This window comes from Perna viridis, chromosome 6, assembly GCF_037379345.1.
Source record: "Perna viridis isolate PV_CMFRI_1.1 ecotype Kerala chromosome 6, ASM3737934v1, whole genome shotgun sequence".
NCBI classification, from domain to species: Eukaryota; Metazoa; Mollusca; class Bivalvia; order Mytilida; family Mytilidae; genus Perna; species Perna viridis.
Genome location: NC_142450.1, coordinates 41,999,698 through 42,020,547, shown reverse-complemented (window position 1 = coordinate 42,020,547; position 20,850 = coordinate 41,999,698). Strand labels below are relative to the sequence as shown.

The 20,850-nt window shown below is 31.6% G+C and overlaps 1 long non-coding RNA gene across 2 annotated transcripts; it reads right to left on the bottom strand.

Moving 5' to 3' along the window:
• Positions 1 to 9,042: 9,042 nt before the first annotated feature.
• LOC148615028 (uncharacterized) lies at positions 9,043 to 20,850 on the bottom strand. 2 transcript variants are annotated; one of them, XR_015923822.1, is made up of 5 exons: positions 20,159 to 20,850; positions 16,421 to 16,580; positions 15,630 to 15,670; positions 13,131 to 13,259; positions 9,043 to 10,990 (listed from the first exon to the last, which is right to left on the bottom strand). It is a non-coding gene; the product is annotated as an uncharacterized LOC148615028 (long non-coding RNA). The 2 variants fall into 2 exon arrangements; XR_015923821.1 differs by lacking the exons at positions 16,421 to 16,580; positions 20,159 to 20,850 and having other exon boundaries at positions 15,630 to 16,414.

Here is a 20,850-nt window from a genome sequence, read left to right as displayed (position 1 = left end):
ATAAAATCGTGTTTCTTCTCATTCATTCAAGTTCCGGTTTCTTAATTACTTTAAATATAAATCGAACTATACGTTAGTACTCTGCTCAACAAATAAAAATATTTTTTTTAAAAAGTTATAAGAAAACTACTTGACCATCATAATACACTGCCCCATTTTATCCTTTAAAATTGAAACCATAACATACTTGTTCAAAAGATGTTTGTCCGAGATATTTAATCATGCTTCTAGTTGGATTCAAATCTAATGTAAACTCGGGTACGAGCAAACCAAGGAAACGAAGTCCGATTGCTTATAACCATTTATCTTAATTCTATTAAAATATCTGGTATGAACAAACTACACTTTGCTGTATACCAGAAAATGTATCAATAATATGATTAATTTTTTTGTTTATACTTTTTTGTTTTTTTTTGTTTTTGTTTTTTGTTTTGACTTACTTTCAAAGTGTATTTATTGCAACTCAATTTCTTTGCATACAAAAAGACAATGTTTTTTTTATGTATTAGACTTTCGACGAGAGATTAAAAGAATACGGTTCAAACGTATGTTGAAACTTATTTGTTAAAAACGGCACCAACTATTTTGTACTGTGTCTAATGCTTAATTCTGATGTTACAATCAGACTATGACGGTCATTTGTATCCTACAGCCATTTACTCATCAAATTTATGCTAGCCTCCCTAATGAGGATGTCACCTAATTCAATTGAATACATTTCAGAATTTTGATCATATAAATTACAGTTTTCTCGCCAATAATCACTGCGACAATTCTAACAAAATTGAGTTATCCCAGAGGGGTACCAACAATTTCAAAGTGGTCTATCAAAACAAACGAAAAGATATAATGAATACATAGCAGACACACATATGGTACAAGCTTTTTATTGTTTTCCTGTACCATTCCCTGCCTGCTGTGTAATCTCAACCTTTTAAGAAAAACGACAGTAATTTAATTATTTTACTTGTATTGTAACATTCTTTCTTTTTCAACGGTCTATTTAACTTTTGAATGCACTTTATTACACTTATAAGCATTAATGCAAAAACACAACTTTGTATAAAATACAAGAATTCATCTTATTTAAACCATCATTAGCTTAATTGTAAGAAATTGCATAATGCATTTACCAAGATGAAGTTTGGGAATTTGTCTTAGAACTCGATTATTGTTTGTTTGATAAGAATGCATCCTTGTTATTTTGTTTTCAGTGCAATGTATGATTTTTATAGCCACAGGTAGGAAAACAAACGTTACATGAAACATTCAACTTTTTACACAAAATATTTTTCAAGCACATATTTTGCTTGACATGTTCATTTACAGTACAACCAAATATTAGCTCAATTGCGTTAACATTAAAGTCCAGATATAAATACTAATCATACAAATAAATCAGCAAAATTTTATTTAAAAAGTCAAATTTCTCGGACACTTTAGTTAATAATAATAAGACTTTGCATTGACAGTAGTGTATGAAATTTTGGAGGGGTTTAGTTATCTGGCATATAAAGTGAATACTAACAAATATTATAGGTTCATCTTTGTTACAGCCTAATGCTGCGAGAATACGACTGTCTATTTCAGACCTCATTTTATCTTTTTTTTCTGGCGCCAAACTTAACAATCCGATTAAGGAGTGTCATGTTAAGATTGATATATACTGCCATTTCCTCTAAAATTAGAATTGAAAATACTCGCGCAAGCTGGCAGAAGTGGAAATCCGTAGAAAAACTATTCATTATAAATGTGTTGAGACTTGCAATAACAAATGGTTACAATAATTAACAGAAGGCCTAGAAGTTATAGAAAATAGGTTGAAGTTTATCAGTTGACCGTGGACAAGACATATGAACGATCGTGCAAAAGAAAGGGAAAAAGAATAATTAGACAACTAAAATTCTTTCGAGATAAAGGTACTTGTTTTCTGATTTAACAGAAATTTATAAAATTCACATTTTGTTGGGGGTTTATCTTAAGTAATGAATGCAAAAAAAACCCAAACAAACAAAAAACAAAAACAAACAAACAAACAAACAAACAAAATCACTGAATTGATCAAATCTAGGCAGTAGTCAAAATGGATAGTCAAAAGGAAATAGCTATGACAATAGCAGGGTAAACATCTGAAATTTGGCAACCACCGAAACGGTCCTGACTAGACACAGACATTTCCAATAAGAAAGGTTGGTAAACCAGGTTTTGAGGTACAGTACACTTACCCCCCCTTTCCGTTACGATAATTTATTTCCGGTATATTTCAACACAAAGAGGTAGCATAAAATGGTCACTTATCAAAGTCGGTAAGATCAGTATTCAACGAGTAATCAAGGGAATCAAGAATCCAGCGGATGTCAAAGGAATATTATCCAGTGACAAAGACCAGACAGGAAAAACAGACGCACACGACAAAGACAAAGAACATATGATAACCAAATTAATACGTGCAAGCAACAAAATAAATGAGCAATTTGGGTTCCACTGGGCCGGTCCAGGTATGTGGATAGGGTAAACTTCATCTGCTTTTCATCTGCTTTTCTAGATACATTCTACATAAAGGTCAAGTCCGGGAAGACGAAAGAGGAAACGAAAACAATGACAAGTTGAACAAATCGGTTCTTATGATGCAGATGGATACACCGTAACGATCCCCTAGTTCATGACGATCATTAAACTATTCTGTACTGATGACTTCAATCTTGTAGCAAATAATCAAATGAGCTGTGATATGAAAACTCCATATGCAGGCGCTGACGGAATTGTTTAAAACTCTAAAAAATAAATAGTTAAATAGAATATATTAAAAAGAACTATAGACAACTGAAGTTAAGTTAGTCCAAAACATACGCTCCAAAATAAGTCTTCACCTTTGTGGGTAAGACGCGTCAAGTTCAGGATTGAAATAATAATATACAAGTAAAAATTACAGGAAATCATAGGTACAATTCAAATCTTACAAAATCACGATCAATTACTTTTCACAACACTTTAACACAAAAACGATTTAACTATCCTTACAATACATGAATACAAAGCATTATAAATCGTTGTTACACCAAGAAAAGTAGATACCAATGCGAAGAAATACTTTATAGTTAAAAAAAAGATTTAAAATTATCTACTTAAAAGATGTTGACAAAATGATGGACTTTTGATCGACAACATATTTGTCCACTGTGGCGCGCGCGTTTTTTAACAGGCGGAGGCATTCCATCGGGGTCAAATTGGGCTCTTCTACTCGCTGACTTAATAGCTGACTTTATCAAAAAACGGTACATAGTTTACCTGATCCTTTGATCTAAGTTTCCGCTGTTTATACCTCGCATCGACCCCAAATAATTTAGGATACTACAGACATTATGAAGTCAACCTCATATCTTTACTTTCTCTAAGAGATAGATGGAAAGGGAAAACCTCATGACTAAACTATACGTCAAACGCGATGACCTATTGTTCCGTATCGTCAGCTTTTCTTTCGTCTGTGGCAATATTCTTTAAACATCTACGTATCTAGTTTACATATCACAATTTGTTTTGTCGGAACCTGTCGAAACTACGCGGAATTTTCATATTGTGTTAGACATTTAAAATATGCCTTTGTAACATGGTTATATACAAGGGTAAACTAGACTATGCTCCCACTTTAAGTGTAGTCCAGGTTTGCATATTTACTTAAGGTACTATGCACGTGTAAAAAAACACGTGTTTGTTTGTTTGTTTTTAGTTATGTTATGTTCTTTGTTGTTTGTCTCCATTTTTTGTCTGGTAGATGTCTGTAGATTTTGTTATTTTTTGAACGTTCTAATACTGGTTACCATGCTTTCCTTTACGTAATACGTTTACTCCTGATCTGCTACAATAATACTGGTTTATAGGTGATCTATTTTGTTATTTGAAACTCCATTCTATGATTTCACTTGAAAACATTGCGGGCTATGTTTCATGAACAAACCTTCATTAATAGTATATATTTACTGCATATGAAGTTCTTAAATCATGGAAGGAAACCAATAAAGTCGTTAACAAAGTTGTTTTTGTAGTCATTTGCACAATTTAATTACGTTATTAACGTGTTTTCATTCTGTTTAAACGAGTATTTTGCAATTTAAAAATCGCTTTCTTCTGATTTGCCCCACTGAGTTAATGTTTCTTTACAGAACAACTTAGGCATTAGATTCTAATATGTGTCATACAGATAACATGGTAACAACATGTTTTATACAAATCTAGAAAAAAACTAAGTCACTCCATAAACCCATCTGAAATATCAATTGGACAAGAAGCGCGCATTGTCCACAACTGTTTATAAATTTGCTCACATCTATGATGAGTTTGTGTTCACTTACTGCATATATAAAGGAAATATAGTGAAGCAACTAGACAAATATTGCATATTTGTAGGGGCGTTTATTGTAATGGTGGACTTCAAGGTTGTTAATGAGTTTTAGTTGGTTATTCTTCACTTTCAATTGGCTTTATACTTGATGGTATGAATGTAGTTTAGTGTATGAAAAACAATGATTTATGTTTTTTAAGAAACACGCTTTGTGGTTGGATAAAACATTTTGTCCATCATTTCATAGACCAAATTTTGCTATGTGACTGTAACGTCATCAACCTTTTTTGATGATTTGAATCCTGTAATTTTATACTCAGTTAAATTATAAATTATATTATAAAACATTTTTATACTATTTAAAATAATCTAAATGAGTTTAGGATATTTCTGCATAGACTGGAAAAATATAACCGTCATTATATAAATAACTTATATAATGTTAATCGGACAGCAACCAAATCTCATTTCTATAATTGATATAATCCAAACTTGTTTTTCTTCAAAACTTTAATGTATCATTAACTCTCAAAGCTAACACCACTAATCACGTGTAAAAGATTTGACAAAGCGTCTAAAACACGAGATTCGGTAGTAATTTCGTTTCTTGATCTAGACTTTATTTACATGAAATGATTAGAATGCAAATGGCTTTAGATTTAAAAACAAATTTGATACTGTAATTAATTGAATTCCTCACATTGTTTTGTCTGTTACTGTAACTCTACCATCTGGGCCATCTGTTAAAGATTCCCAAATAGAAACGACAGACAAACACACAATTACAACTGGTAACTCAAGTCCTTAAATTTTAACATATCAAGTCACTTGAATGTATTTGTCATTACAATTACAAATTACGATAGAACAAGTCCTGTACTTTTTATTTAACATAACGAGAATCATTTTGCTTTATTTACACTAATTTGTTAAAGTTATACGTATCATAAACCTGTAATGTAGTTGTTAAATTCGACAATATAACCGAAAAAAATTAAGAACCTTAGAACTCTTGTACAGTTATGTGTTTATGTAAAATATAATGAAATATAATGAGAACGGATATGGTGAATATATCAAAGAGACACCACCGGGATTAAAACTGTCAGTTCGAGGCTACGAATTGATCTTCAATGAATGACGAAGAAGCCCACACACTACAGGGCAGGCTGCAGATGTCCCCAAATAATTTTACACAGAAACAGCGAAATAGTTGCCCCCTTATATTACAGCAACTTAAAGGTAAACTGAAAGTGAAAACGAAACAACACATACAGAGGCCACAAATTTCTGACTTGGGACGGGGTACAAATGAAGCTGGGTTAAATTACTTTAGCGTAATCACAACTCTACCCTACTTAAATCTGGCCACTGTGGAAAAAATATTACACAATACAATACATATGAAAATCAGTTCAAAAAGAATCTCTTGTTAAAACATAAATAAAGAAATTGATTATAGAATATACAAATGCACAATGAAGGATTATAAGCAGTTAATTGACAATCCAGCTGCATGCCGTATTAAACCTACAACAAATTATGCCATCACAGTACGTAATATCAGTCCTTATTCTTCCCATGAAAGGTTGACAACCATGGTACATCAAAAGTCATCATAAGCCATACAATAAGGACACAACCCGTGTCTTGCCGAAAACTGCTTCCCAATATAGTTTGTTAGTTTTGAGTCAATGCTAGTCAATGGTACAAATACGCTTTTCATATACCACAAGTCATGACTGAACAATTGGCCTATCGGCAGATCCTGAGATAATGGGTGCTAAGGATAAATTAGTCCGGCGTCATCTACCCTGCCCTGAATATATCCTCGACTGTTTGCTCAGCTTGATAAAAAGATCACCACATCAAGTATTTAGTGACAAGCTACCCGAGGTGTTCATGACGTTAGCAGTAATGTACATTTTTACCCGACGAAATTGACCATAAATTAAGTATTAATGACAGTGTTAATTGTCATTTTCCTTGATTTGGATGTTACTATTTTACAAGGTAAATTCAAAATTAAAATTTACGACAAGAGAGACGATTTTTCGTTTCCAATCGTTAATTTTCCCTTCCTTTACGCGGACGTTCCTTTGGCTCCTTCATGCAGTGTATATATGTGTCAACTAGTTCGATATCCCCGTGTTTGTAGCGATGTTTTATACTTTAATGAACAAAATCTCTGTATTACCAGTAAATTGTTATGTCAATGTTTACATTACCATAAGTTAGTTGTGACGTTTACTAAATTCTTTCATAAATATAAAGATCTGATGCTGAAGAGTGCTTGTACTTATCGTTACTTAATTAAAAATGGGATTTCACATCCTAGTTTTTATTGAAATGTAATAAATGAAAGTCGAAAGTTTAAGCATAATCCTTTTAGTCTTGAAAATATTTGAATAAAATAATAAAATAAAGGGTGATCTTCACAGTATCATTGTTTTTTATTATTATTTTATTGGTTCTTATATTGATCCATTAACTGTTTTCCATTGCGTCCTTCTTATTTTTTTTTTGCCTTTGCAGGAAGACTTTGTTTCTCTGGGATATTTTATGATATTTTTCCTCTATATCCTGTTGGACATATTTTATTGATAATTCAGAAATCTAGGTGTGCTTATCGGTTGCTTTGGATTTTGAGCTATCTTACAGAAACTGCGAGTACATTGTCGATGTCGGTACTGCTTGTTGTCTTTTGTCCTATTTGTTAAGGTGTTTGTATCGAGTTAAATCCGATTTCGACATATGTTTATAGTTTGTTTTCTTGTCGATTTTTTCCATCACTGTCTTAGGTTAGGGGGAGGGTTCAGCCCTTACATACAATATAAACCCGCTACATACTTAATGTGCCTGTCCAAAACAAGTAATCTGTATTCAAATGATTGTCGTTGTTTCTATGTTCATTGTTATTCTTTTTACGAATTTTTTTTAGATTAAGTCGATTTTTTTGTATTTTAAGAATAGCTTCAAATCAATTTTTTTGGGGCCTTTTACAAATTGCTTTATGGAATGGGTTTTAACCATCGTAAACCATCGTAAACGAATGTTTGCTGACCTTTAGAAGTTAAATTGTTCGTTGCTTGGCATTTGGCAATCATACAACATCTCCTCAATTTATAAAGTTTATCTTGCCGTTTTCAACTCAAGCATTTGCAATGCTACAACGTTATAAGCAGCTATCACGGGACTAAAAAGGCATTTGGAATAAGCTGTTTTCGTCACCTCACAGCGGGAAAAAAAAATCAAACTATTGTAGAGGAATGTTTAGCAATTTGTATAAGTATTAAAAAGCGTTTTTTAGATGCTTTAGAATTTTTCATTTCAACAATGCCGACCTTAATTAGTCGTTATGTATGTATTATATCTGAACGAATTCCAAATTAAAACAAAACTTTCTTTTTTGCTTCATCACTCGTCATTTAACTAGATTATATATGATCTATAAGGAAAGTATATATTGTATGTATATGTACCAGTAATTTGCCCCATCAAGTTGCTGTTTAGTTGCTAAGCATATCTTATAACGTTTCTTATTTAATGAAAAAGATCGAAAAAACATTGAAATAGAAATGTATAAGCAAACGTAATCGGTAATTCCAAACATATGTTATATCACAATCGGTACATTTTATTTGAGCATATTAAAGGTCAATACTACCACAAAACAGCACGTTTTTGTAAAGTCTTGGGAACGGTTGGTCAAAAAGTTTCAGTTTCCGCTATATAGATGACGTATTATCGTTAAATAATCCTAGTTGCGGGGAATTGATACATCGCATTTAACCCAAAGATTGTGAAATAATGGACACTACAGACAATGTAAAGTCAGCCTCGTATCTTGACCTACACTTACAGATCCATGGTAAAGGGAAACTATTGGGAAAACTTTACGACAAACGTGATGACTTTTCATTAAGCTTTGTCAACTTTCCTTTCGTCTGTGGCAATATCCCTTCAGCACCTGCGTACGGAGTTTTCATATACAACTTACACGTTATGCCAGAGCTTGCGGAAACTACGCAGACTTTTTGTATCGCGCTAAACTTCTTACAAATAGTCTTCTGTAACAGGGTTATGTTGCTACAAGATTGTAGTCATCACTACAGAAGATTTATGGTCGTCATCATGAACTCGTGGATCGTTACTGTGTATCCATCTGCATCATGAAAACTAATTAGTTCAACGTGTCATAGTTTTCCTTTCCTCTGTAGTCTACTCCGGAACTGATCTTTTATGAGCAACTGGGCAGGTTTTTCAAGAACAGCAGAGGACACTTACCCTACCGATGCACCTGTTCCATGCTCCCAGTTTTTAATGGAGTCCGAGTTGTTCATTTACTTTTATTACTTTGTAAGTATTATTTTGATTGTTTTATGTTCTTTGTTGTGTTTGTCTGTTTTCCATGTCTGGTCTTTGTCCTTAGATCACATTCTTTTGATTTTCGCTATAATCTTGGTTCCTTGATTACTCTTACATCGTATGCTTGAATACACTTAATGATGAAGATTTTATACTTTAATCGAAACCTCATTATCAATAGTTAAGGAAAACTCTAGAGATGTTTATAAGATGGAAATATCATTTATATTTGAAACTATCAAATCTCCTGAGTAGTATGGGTAATAGTATAAATTGTCAGAAAAATGAATTCCAACATGTCTAGTCCATTTGTTTTATTTAATTATGTCTTTTCATATATCGTCAGTTACAAGACTGTATAAATTTTCTTTAGAAATAGAATGTCGATATCTGTTAGGTGCTGTTGTATGACTTTTTTCAAGATCCCCCAAACATTGAAAACAAGAAGTACTGAAAAAAACAAAAATATGGAAACAGGAGGCAAAATCCAGCAGCTCTATAGATGTTGTGATACTACAAATTTCGGTAAATTATCTAAGATGTAATTTCAGTCATACAAGTCTTACCATTTGGCTAAAAATTACTCTCGAAAACTTTTGTTCTATCAGCAATGACATCTACCCAGTACTTTCTAAATATAAAAATATCTGTCATTGAAATATTGCAAATTACTGGCGAAAGACTAAAGATAAAACAACAAAAAAAAGGTTTAATCCCTTCCCCCATTTTTTTATATAGAAAAACATTAGTCTTCGTTTGTAGAAAATAAAAGTATAGAAAAAAATGGAATTAAAAATGTAAATGAATAAAAGTGTTGTAACTGCGAGGAAAATTTTAAAATTATTTGTCAATTTTCAAAGTAGGAAAGACTATTTGAATGGCACACTTTGTTCTTCTACTTCGACTTTTGGAATATATCGACTAAATATATATTTTTTTGATAATCTTTTAGGTGTGAATTTCATGTTTGATATGTAAGGTTGGACAACAACACAAATGGGTTTTGCTGAAATTAATTTTTTAACAGCAATATCAAAGAATGGGATGTACATAAATGTATAATAAGCCAATGAAGATTCACATTAATAAGTTTGTAATCAGCCTCTCAGATTCTCATTTATAAGTGTATAATCAGCCTCTCAGATTCACATTAATATGATTATGTACCAATTAAAGTAAAACCTGCAATAATTCTGATTGTTGTCCAGACACGAACATGTTTTAGTAATAGAGCCTGCAATAATTGCGAGTGTTGTACAGATGAATTAATCAAGACAGAAGTAGATTGTTAAATCAAGTATGGTTTTTTGACACTTCATTTAATGCACCCTTTGTTTCCTTTTGTGGGATGCAGATATAGTTTTTTTGGGGGTATGGGAGTCCTTTTTGGGGATGCAGATATCTATTTTTGCAATGTAAAAACATTATTCTCGTCAGTTAAATTCATCGATATAGTCTAAAAGACCAATGCCATTAAATACATTTTATGGCCAGACTTGATCTATTATTTAACTCGCTCGTAACCAATAAAATTCAATCGAGTACTTACAACTTGTAAACACTTAAAACAGCCAACCCTTACAAAGATAATAAAAGCAGTTTACAAACAAATATCCAAATTAGGCGAAGTTTGTCGTCAAATTAAAATCGTAAAGCAACTCAACATTCGTATGGTATTCTTGTGCGTTCCTTAATTCTTTTTTCAATTTGCTATAATTCGAGTCTGTGATTATTTTTACAAACCAATTGGTTTCTTTGTCTTAAGTGGCTTTTCAAGAATTCAATAAGCAACAAGATAAATTAAATATAGTAGTAAGAAACCATCAGAAGAAAAAAAAAACACTATTTCCCGTCATGATTTGTATTTCAACATAAGCTTTGTTTTGTAACTTTCTTATTTCATACTAGATCTTGCACAGTTTTCTATTCATAGGAAGTTGTTAAGTTAAAATAATATAAAGCTTGAAAACTACTATAGATATATTTACATGCGTTTGTTTTACGTGAAATAGTATATTATTTATACAAATTCAGCCCATTGAGTATAATAGTCTACAAGAAGTTGTTAAATTTTACAGAAATGAAGTATTCAAGCAGACAGCAAAAAATAACAGAAATATAAATAAGATGCCTCAATTATTAGTGGTATTAGATCCGATGGTAAGGAATCAGCAGGTAGCCCATTCTGTTTCGATTAAAAAAAACATTGCGCATCATGATTTATTGCCCCGACATCTTGCTCTAAATAGCTTTCAGGTCACAATCAATACCCGCCCTTTTCTACTGAAAAATAAAAGCGCATATTCCTAATTTTATACATCAAAAAACACATTACATCTAATTACAAAAATACCATTCATGTAAAAAAATGCAAATTTCGGTATGATGCGCACGTGTTTAAGGAGTGACCGCTCATCAGCAACACCAAAATCAAATGCATATGAAGGTCTTAAAGCAACTATAAACTATATACAAGAAGTACCCGGAAACAGATATATCAAAATGTAAGTTAAATCAAGTTCAAAAAGTTATTTCAAATGCAATAAAAGAAATGAATCCTCAATGTTTTAAGGTTTCTGAAAATTGTAACATATGAAAAGTCGTGAAAGCATATTAATTGCATTCAAGCGTTAGGCATAGTTGAAAGCATTTGACGAAATTTTCATCAAAGTGAATGCAATACTGTAAGTGTGATATACGAATGTTCAATACCTTGATCATTTCAAAACTAGAAGTAAATTATTGCTGTACTTTTAAAAAAAACAAAAAACAAAAACAAAAACTGGTTTTATACACAAAAAAAACTAAACTTGTTATTTCATCATCAAAATATGTTTGCATGTTACATTCTTGTTGTAAACAAACATTTTATTTCCACTTAAAGCTGACAATATGACAAAATTGTGATGAATTTATGCACAAAAGTGAGTGATAAGTTTAGTTTTTCGAAAAGTGATACTATCTCGGCATCGACAATTGTAAACAGAATCAAATGATCTATTCAAATGAAACGACAAAAATAAACTTTAATTAATTTGCATTTACCTGAACAATTGTGTTTAATATTAAGTAATTGAACAGATTCATGTTTACAATCCGAAACATTTTTTTAGATTTTACAGACTATACAATTGAAAATACCTACGGGCAAAGCATAAAAAGAGGCTGTGAATATATCAAAAGCAGAACGAAACGGAAACAAGTCAGACAACGGATAGAAACTTACAAAATACAAATGTTCCGAAAGGTTGAACAGTTTCTAAGACTTGTAAGACATTTTGCCGTTTTTCTTCTTATAAAAATAAAATAATCGTTTGTATTATGAGAAAGGGGCATTCAATAACGGCAAATCAGGTTTTGCTGGCAACGATCGACCTATTTAATTGACGTTCGTATTTACGGGCATCGCAATTTTTGTATTAAGCCAATCTAGAAGGCCGAAATAAAGGTCAACCTTTCATTTGTGTCCATTCATTATTCAAATCCTGCTTAAGCCGATTGTAAGGACAAAGAAAAGAAAACTTAATGAGTAAATAACGAGCAACGTACATAAATAAATCTAAGCACTAAAATAACTAGATGTATTGGTTATGAGTACAGTATATATACATTGAAAAGATTTTGTGTATTATTTACGTTTAAAATTCATGTAAAAGTATAATCTTGCTTAAAGAGAACCATTTTTACAGAAAGTATGATATACGTATATAACTAGTTTCCTAGTTCCAGAAACAAAGTCATGTTAAAAGACAAAGTGTACAAAAAATGAAAAGTTTGATAGCAATTTAACAAACACAGCGTTACAAAATTCACACTGATTCAGAATGTAATCTTAATAGAATTATTAATATCCTTATATTTAATTAAAATAAAGCACTTTTTCGAATACAACTATTCTTACGTAACTGATTCGTTTAATTAAAATGGTAGGAAATTTAACTCTACAATTGCATCAATAAAACTTTGATTGAATAAACTGTCGGATTTATTAATGACTGATCAAAGACTCGTAGATTGATTTCTTGTTAATTAAAATCCATCACCATGTGACTGATAAATATAAGATTCTTTAATCGAAAACTTGGAATTTTAAACTTTCTCAACATAGAGACATTACAATACTCTTTCCATCAACGCTGTAAAATATTCGCGCCTTTTTTAATGTTTTCCAGTTTAGATCTTCTTCACGAAATGTTACCAAGATATTACAGTCTATTACTTTTGTTTTGTTTGTTTGTTTGTTTGTTTGTTTTTTTTGTTTTTTTGTTTTTTGTTTTTTGTTTTTTTTTTTGCAATGGTCAACAATTTAAAACAAATATAGTTAATATCGACAAAAATACTTCCAAATCAAAAACAGAAAAAAAAACGATTTACAAACACAATGAAGCGAGCCAAATTAAATAGATTCAAAATAAATAACTACCACAAAACCCGGAAAGGTGGCATGCATGTCCTACTCCGCCAGTGGCACCTATTTTATTGCAAGTGAGTATTACACAGTACTAGTCTAGCAACAATAATGCAGCTCCTGAACACGACTCACAATGTGTTCCTGTCAAAAACTAATTACACTTAGGCAAAATCGTTCATTTCAACAAAGTATCGTGATATAAACATAGTAAATTATGGGGAAATTGTGGAAAATTATCTGCAATAAACATTATTTAATTAATATAACAAAAATCACCATAAACATACGACATGACCAACTGTAAATTTAAAAATACCGGGAAGTAACATCTTGCAAATATTTACTTTAAGATTTCAAAAGAAATCAAATGAATCTGTAATTTTCGAAAATAACTATATTTATTTTAGCTGTACCTGCGTATAAATACTCGTGTACCTCGAAAATAGGACTTATTTCACAACATATCATATCATTCTGCATAGATAAAACTCAAAATAAATGACAATCAGGGGCATTGATTTAAAAGCACAGGCGTGTGCTATGATTTGAAAATAAAATCAATATATGACATCTGCTTTCGGTAAAGGATTAAATTAACCTTGTCTCTCCAGACATTGGCATATAACAATGATAAAAACTCAAACATTCAAATCTCTGGGTAATTTTAATGCAATCACACAATATCAGTGTGATTTATTATAATATAGAACCGTAGTGAATCGTTAGACCTAGCTAGTTTTACTTGTTTCAAAGGAGCTACAACAATACAGCTAGTATTGTCATGTTCGGTAGTTATTCAATCAGTAACACGTTATATATAGTTATTTCACTAGGTGGAGGGCTACTTCTCAATCCTTTTTTTGTAATTTACAGAGTGTTGAAGTAATTGTTACACGGTAACCCTCAAATCGTAAAACTTAATTGTGAATATGCTCAACTGTTTGTGAATTTCGAAGACTTAAATATTTGGTTTGAGTTTTGTTGCGTCAGGGCCTGGAGTTAATGATAAAAGGGAAACGACTACAAGCAATCTCGTATTGCTACTAATATAGTCAGACCATCGTTATTGACTGATTACCGTTCACACTTTTTACAATATTTTAACTTTTATCCTATTCGGGGAATTACGTTCCAACGACCATAATATCGGAAAACATCACAAAGCATCAAAATAGAAAGATAATTTAGAGTTCCAAGTACATGTTCACAATTAAGCGTTAAGTGATTTTATACATGCACAATACAGTCAATTGAAAACAAACAATTACATATATCGATTAATTTAAAATAGATTAAAGAAACAGCACACATAAATTATACCACTTGTAATATGAACCTCCTCCAAAAAACGGAAATGACATCTGGTGCTGACGATGGATGAGCATGCCCTTAGCAAGTGAATGAAAGAATAATCAAAGGAATGTACTCCAGGGACAAAAACAGACATGGCAAAGACAGACACAACAAAAAACATAAAGTAACTAAAATAATACATACAAAGTAACAAAAGTAAATGAGAAACGCGGACTAAAACCTTGGATCATGGACAAGGTGCACCGGTAGTGTAAGTGTCCTCTGCTTTTCTAGAAACACCCGCCGAGTAGCTCTTAAAACGTCAAGTCTGGGGCAGACGAAAGAGGAAAGGAAAACTTTAACTCGTTGAAAGAGTAATCAAGGGAATCAGGGTTATAACGGTAATCAAAATTATGTAATCCAGGGACAAAGACCAGACATGGAAAACAGAAATATACAACAAATAACATAAAGTAACTAAAATCATACATACAAAGTAACAAAAACAAATGAGCAACTCCGACTCCACTAAAACTGGGAGCATGGAGCAGGTGCACCGGAAGGGTAAGCGTCCTCTGTTTTTCTAGAAACACCCACCGAGTTGCTCATAAAAGGTCAAATCCGGGGTAGACAAACGAGGAGAGGAAAAAAAGTCAGTTTTCATTGTGCAGATGGATACACAGTAACAATCCACGAGTTCAAGACGACGACAATAAAACTTCTGTAGTGATGACTTCAATCTTGCAGCAACTCTCTCCTGTTCTAGAGCCAAATTGTAAGACATCTAGCGGTACAAAAGGTCTGCGTAGTTACGGTAAGCTCTGGCATAACGTATAAGTGATATGAAAACTCCATAAGCAGGTGCTGAAGGGATGTTGCAACAGATGAAAGGAAAGTTGACAATTCTGAATGAAATGTCATCACGTTTATCGTAAAGTTTGGTCAATAGTTTTCCTTTACCACCGATCAAGATATGAGGCTGATTTCACAGTGTATGTAGTATCCTTTATCTCAAGTTCTCTCGGGATAGATGCGATGTATCAAATACATGAAACTAGGATTGTAATGAAATCCGGTAAGCGTCAAGTTGTGCGGGTTGTCAATTGGATAAGGTGTGAAATTTTTACTAAGTATGACTGTAATGTCTGATCGGTCAATCAAATTGTGAACATGACCGTAAGGCACTTAATTGTTAGAATCTTAATAAAACGCAATTACCTCAGTCACAGACTGACAGTGTTGTGTCAAAGGCTTCAGTCCTCATTAAATAAATGAAAAATACAATGAATCTTTTATGGTTAAGTGTGTAAGTTAAAACGATAATTCTATTACAATCAAAGCATTATTAAATGGCTATATACGAACTATATACGAACTATAAAAAATTGACATTTGTTGCTTAAATTGTATCGGTCCGTTATGTACACCGTCTGAACGATACCGAAAAACGTAATACTTCATTTAGAAACTTAGTTCAGTTCATATTTTGTTTCTAAAAATAATTTTTTGGCACTTCGTTCGTATAAAGCATTTTTTTAAGTGCAATACAATATGATGGCGCTAAATGCTTGAAAGAATTTTAAAATTGTCAATCACTCGTAAATTAAACTTGAAGAACAGTAGTACAATCTACAAACGTTACTTTCCCAGGTTAATGCCATATTTGTGATCAAATTCTAGGTCAAATTAAATAACAGTTATACAAAATATACCAAAATATACTTTTATTACATGTTTCGATTTAATTCCCGAGTAATTTTAGTATTAGAGAATTACACAAAATTTTTAATGATATAATGTGGAAAGTGGAATAACTCAAATTTCATTCCTGCACCGTCGTTATCTAACACAATTCAATTCGAGCCTTAAAATTAATGGACTTACATGTCGCGTTAGTATGGAAAAAATTTTTCACATGCTTTCTTTCTGAAAATACATAGGCATAAACAAAACGTGTACAAGAAAAAAATTTATGTCTGCGCAGAATCGAAATATTCATATATACTTACAGTTTACTTATATAAATACTTTTGAAATGTTACGATATACAGTCCGATAGATTGCTTTCCAACGGCAAATGTTTTTATCTGTTAAAGCTGACACCAATCTATATAGAACTGTTGGACACCATCAATCGTCAGCTGACAAACAGCATTCCAGAAATGAGATCTATATTCACATAATTTTAGCAATAAAATAGATACAATGAACATAAGTGTTTTGGCATGTCTTATTATACAGACATATGAAAATAAAAAAAGAAGTAAAACAAAAAATTATGACACGAAAACAACATATTTAAAGCAAAGGAAAAGCCCTCGGTAAAAACACAGATAATTGAAATAAGAAGAAATCGAAGACATGAATTAAAACTTAGTTAAGAAGAAAAAAAACATCAACAACTATATAAAACAAAAACACAAGAAAAAATTTCTTAATCTGTCTTTTTTTTTAGCTTAATAAAGCTTAATAAAGCTTAATTTTATTTGGGTTACTATACTTCATGTCAGTATGCTGAATTCTGATTGGTTCAATACGAGGGTAATATTGGTGTTTCTACAAAAGCAGAGGACGCTTACCCTACCAGTGCACCTGGTCTGTGCTAGCAGTTTTTGGTGGAGTCCGAGTTGCTCATTTGCTTTTGTTACTTTGTATTTATTATTTTAGTTCCTTTATGTTCTTTGTTGTGCATGTCTGTTTTCCATGTCTGGTCTTTGTCCTTGGATTACATTCGTTTGATTACCGCTATAGCCTTAGTTCCCTAGATTACTCTTGCTTTATCTCATGTGTAAGGTTTTTTGTCTATTACCATCTCGTAAAAAGCTAAAATAGTTCCGGTAAAAATAAGGTACCAGTTAAATCTCAGTCAGTTGATCGTGTGAAGGAATCAATATGCGCAACGTTTATTTCAATAACTGATTTAACATCGATTAATATGTGAAATTCAGCAGACTTATATACTTGTTGTAATGCCAAATCTACTACGAATCTGTTCCAAACATCTTACTGATATTTATGTGTGTGAGCAGGGAAAAAGTTCATCACAGATACATTAATATAAATAAAGGTCACAAAAAGGATTGTGATCCACAGTTGACGTTTATAGTTTCAAATAAATGCAAACTTGAAGAAAATAAAACAATTTTTATGAAAAAAAATAAAGAAAAAAGACAAGCATACAAAACTGGTTTTTAGGGCTAACCATGGAAAAGAATGACGAATGAACATTCAGTATAATAAACAAATAACATAAAGCTTAGATTGTGATAAAGGTTGTTACCACTTGAAAAGACAAAGATTTTTCTTGGGGTAAGAGACTGCTCTATCACCTTCTTACCTATATGTTAATTATATAATAATACAATAAAAGAATCATACAGCAAGGTATCCTTCTAAACTCCTTCTCATAATGATAACGCTGTCTGATTTGCAGGATTTATGGTGGAGAAACAAATGAGTCCTGCTTATTTTGGTTGTGTATTCTGATTTTTTTTTATTAAAATCTACCTCAGATGTTATAATCATATATACTGTCCAAGAATGTGATCTCTATCAGGCACCGTTTGTAAGATTGAATGCAACTTGAAAAAAAAAAGATTTATAAATATTGTTAATTTTTTTACATAAAACTTCTGTAATTTTGTTCCGCACAGATGATACATGCATGAAATGCCTCAATCGTTTCCTTTGTTTTTTTCAGTTTGTTTTTTTCGTTTATTTGTCTGAATAAATTAAATCAATGAAATGCTCAAATAATTTTCATGAAAATCACAACTTAGAAATTACATTCGTTTAATTTCCTTTTATTTTCCATGATATTATTTGTTACTTTTCCGATATAATTAATTCAGTAATAACTCATTGCACTAATTTTATTTTTGGTTTTAATGATAGGAAGATATTTGCTGTTCACAACAGAAATATAAATCTGCAGACATTCTTTCATACTCAATTGAAAAGGAAAAATATTTTTCCTGTAATAAATGCAGAGCTAGACACCAACGTTCTTTTACATGTATTACCTTATTTATTTGTTTATTACCATTTTTTTTAAATTTCAAAGCAAAAAGATACTTGTTTTAAAATGGGAGAAATAGATACTCCTTCAGTTTCTTGTGGATTAAAATATTTCTACATTCTCGATAGGTAAGATCTAAATTTTAAGTATCTTTGAGTGTAGTCATATTTTAATCCACTCGAAACTGAAGGATAATCTATATTTCTATTATGTAATCAATTATATCGGTGCTAGATTTGGCTTCCTATTTCTGAATACTTCTTGTATGTACATAAGTTTTTGCATATCAATCTTTTTATGTATATTGACTTCATAGGTGCTCATAAGAGGTTACTTCTTGAAACATATGTATTTGAATTTAAAGGTGATGATGAGAGGTTACTTCTTAAAACATGTGTACAACATAACAAAAATTGCGATATTTATATATGATTGGTATTTAAAAAAATAATTTCCCCTCGTCAATGAATGCTGTTTACTAATGACTAATACTGATTTTTTGTAAGCACCTTTTTGGTTTTTGTAATCCTTTGTATACCTCTTTTTTTATAATTGTCGATATGACGGAAGCATACAAGAAAAACACGAGTCTCATGGTTCTGTCCCTTCGTCTTGAATTGTTGATCTGTGATTGACTTCGTTTGTCCGTAGATTTAAGAACATTAAAATCATAATAACTTTTGTTTTTGGTCATTTATAATCTGAACTGAAAATGGTTGATGCCGTAGTTTATGATCTGAATGTTACTTATTCATAATGGTTGCTTATGTTTTGTCAATTGATCAGTGCAATTGCAAGATGCATATTGCATCAGGTATATATTTTACATGGTACAAATTCATGAACTGGTATCAATGTTCAGTTTCATTGCTTATATTTCAGGCATTTTAATGTATTTTATATTTGATGTAAATACATGTTGTGTTTAGCAGTAAAGTACATGTATGAGCTTTCAAAACAAAAAAAAAACAAAAACAAAAAAAAACAAAACAAACAACAACAACTTGCATACCATTATCATTTTTTGTAGTGCGTGATTTGTTTTTTTTTTCAACCTGACTGTACTATCGGTTCTTTTAGCGTTTAGGTCACCAAATCATATATTAAGCTAATTAAGCTAATTAATTTGAGAGAGAGTTTGTATACCTGGTTTTCATTGAATAATTTTTTGGGTTTCCTGAGGCAAAACGTGGACTATATTATTGGCCGACTAAATCTTAGGGGAACTATTTTCATATACGCAGCTTTCTAAACAGATTAATAGATTTTAATGATTTTTGTATCCATTTCTATCACGATGCCATTACGCATCTCCTTTTACGTTTTTCCAACTGTTTCTTTTTGTTTTTTGTTTGTTTGTTTGTTTGTTTGTTTGTTTGTTTGTTTTTTTTTTTGACTTTTTGGTGGGAGGGGTTACTGTTGCAAAACATGGACTGAGTCCTAGGTCTACCAACGAGGGCAAATTTCTTACCTGCAACACCCTAAAAAACGCTGAATGTAGTTTTGATGAAACTTTAACAAATTATCAAAAAATGCATTTAACATCTTCTTTCGTTTTTTTCTCTCGTCAGCATGGCTAACATGGACTAAGGACAATCAAAGGGTAGTCGTTAGCTTCTCTAAAACCGCCAAATTAAATTGATGAAACTTTCAAAAATTCTTGATAAGACGATGAAATTGTGCACTTCCTTTTTTAAATTGGTCATGGTGTCTAATTAATCATACGTACAATTACCGATTTAACCAGGTTCTGATTTGACTTGTTACCAAGATGCCGATATGACCAAGTCCCGATTACTTATCGATTAAAACCATTTGTTACACATGTACCAACTGATTCAGGTGTAGTGACGTGCTGACCCAAGGAAGTTAAATATCCTACAAAGAAACAGTGCATGATGTTTCGTAGTAAACTAAAACACTTAATGTAAACAAATGTTAGTAGTGTTTATTTCTCCTTGCTAGTATTGAAAGATGTCTTACAAAAAGCAAATTCAGCGATGGGTGTGTCATGTGCACTGTCATTCAACATTACAAAGTGGAAACTTTATTTTTATTTTTCCCCTTAAAATAAATCCACTTCACTATTGTCTACATGTATTCAACTTCTTGCGTTTTTCTGCAGAGTAGAGTGTTCTCTATGACCTATAAATGTATTTTGCACACGACTTTCAAGCATTCATTGAATTGTACTTCAATGCAGAAATTGCTTTGTCTCATTCTTCCTTTGTGCATTATAATACGTGATTTGCAACGTTATTCTCGTTTAAGTTTGAAATGGTAAACGTTTGTCGGTTTGATTTAGTCAGCACGTGTTTCATAAGCACACGCAAAACAATCATTGAAACTGAACTGAAAAGTCTTCAAAACATAAGAAACGTGTCGAACAGTGCACAAAAATATATTACAATCAAGCATACT